The following is a 2,049-nucleotide window of genomic DNA, read 5'->3' on the forward strand; positions in this document are numbered from 1 at the left end:
AGTTTAAATGATAATGAGTTGTACTTATTATATATTTTATGCCTTGTAGGAGTTAATTCTGAGTTAAAAAGATGAATTGGAGTTAAATCGAATATGTTGGAGCTCTGAAGTCTGAGTAAAAGCCCAAAAAATTAAGTTGGAATCATGCTCGGGGGTCGAGGACCAAGTCCGGATGTCAAACAGGGAAAGAAACAATTTACTCTGAAAAAACTACACTGTCATGTTGCATGGGGCTGCGAGGCGTGGTGCGATAGTGAAATTCCTACCTGACAAACAAAAATCAAGCCCTCTGATAAACTCCATAGGCGCACCACATGGGGCACCGCGGCCTACGCCACGTCTGTGCATTTTGGGTTAGAGTAATTTTTGTTTCGGCTTAGAAAGGGTAATTTTGTCCGGTCCCACTTCTACACGGTATAAATACACCAAAAATACATTTTTGTAGGGACTTTTGACCTACAAAAGATTTGAGAACCAACCAAGGCAAGAAGACTCAAGAATTCATCAAGATTTCAACCAACGATCGGTGTAATACGAGAGTTTGTATTGAATCATTATCATTGATGTCTTCTATGTTTTTAAACCTTATTGAGATGACTTTTTCCATTGCTATGGAATAAATTCCATTAGAGTATTGACATATACGGTGTTTTGATAACTTGATTAGAGATTCGATTCTCGATAGTTGTTTGAATTAATTGATGGATTTTTAATTTGTATTATGGAGTTATTTCATATTTTGCCTAATTCAGGGACCAATTTTTACTTTAGTGTATTCATGTTTTCTCTTCCATGTACAGGAAACAAGTTGAATTCTCTAGTGTATGACTCAAACTTCGTCAAAAGAATTGATTCCATATAATCCAGATATAGAAAAGTATCTGCGACAGTTGAGGAAAGAGGAAGAATTCACTGGATAATTCTTGGGGTAACCTTCAACCCAAGAATACATGGCTAAAAATGGTGAGCAGGTAGTTGATTTGGCTGCACGGGAAGCAGTCGCACGGGCAGCTACTGAGGCAGCATGAAGAGTTGCTGAGGAGACTGTCGAAGATGATGGAGGTCAAAGATTCAATCTAAACTGACCCTAGGTTGAAGACCAGTTCAAGAATGCAACACCCAGGCTTGGAAGATCATTGGGTGACTATGCCAGACCAGTCTACAATCAAGGACTGTCAAGTGTCAGACTTCCACCCATAGCAGCAAACAACTTCGAGTTAAAGCAAGGCTTGCTTCAAACCACCAAAACAACTGTATCTTCAGAGGGAAGGTGAATGAAGATCATAACACTTACTTGATGGACTTTGAAGAAATCATGAACACCTTGGAGTACAATAGAGCATCAAAAGATGCGATCTACTTAAGGGCATTCCCCTTTTCATTGAAAGATAACGTGAAGCATTGGCTTCGTAGCTTACCCACAGGGTCGATCAGGACATGGGAAGATATGACCAAAACATTTCTTGAAAAGTAATTCTCAACTGCAATAACAGGGAAATTCAGAAGGGAAATCCATAATTTCTGCCAGAATGAGACATAAATGATTTTTGAAGCTTGGGAAAGATTCAAGGAGATAGTGAGAAGATGTCAACATAATGGAATTGAATTATGAATACAACTTCAGGACTTCTGGGATGGACTGACACCCTCCTCACAAAGAACTCTGAGTACCGCATGTGGAGGTCCATTAATAAAGAAAACTCCGGGGGAGGTCGTCTTAATTCTTGATGAATTATCTGAGGGCACTACCTAGTAGCCTACTGAGGGTAATGACAGGAGAAAATCTATTGGGGTTCACCAGGTGGTCTCTAACACATCAGTGCAAGACCGGCTAAACACCATGGCTACTGAGATAAGAAAGATGACATTGGCCAAAATACAGAGTGAACCGCAAGCAGCATGTGACTTTTGTGGAATGGGACACCCCACGCATGAGTGTCAAGCTTCAGCTGAGGAAGTAAACATGGTAGGGAACTTTAGTTAAGGAAACTACCAAGGTGGGAACAACTATAATGCTATGGGGCAAAGACATCCAGTGTTTTCATGGAG

At 40.3% G+C, this 2,049-nt stretch overlaps 1 non-coding gene across 1 annotated transcript; it reads right to left on the minus strand.

Moving 5' to 3' along the window:
- Positions 1-1,495: 1,495 nt before the first annotated feature.
- LOC142167672 (small nucleolar RNA R71) lies at positions 1,496-1,602 on the minus strand. The gene has a single exon (XR_012697761.1). It is a non-coding gene; the product is annotated as a small nucleolar RNA R71 (small nucleolar RNA).
- Between the last annotated feature and the right edge of the window lie 447 nt (positions 1,603-2,049).

This window comes from Nicotiana tabacum, chromosome 12 (assembly GCF_000715075.1).
Source record: "Nicotiana tabacum cultivar K326 chromosome 12, ASM71507v2, whole genome shotgun sequence".
Classification (NCBI taxonomy): Eukaryota; Viridiplantae; Streptophyta; class Magnoliopsida; order Solanales; family Solanaceae; genus Nicotiana; species Nicotiana tabacum.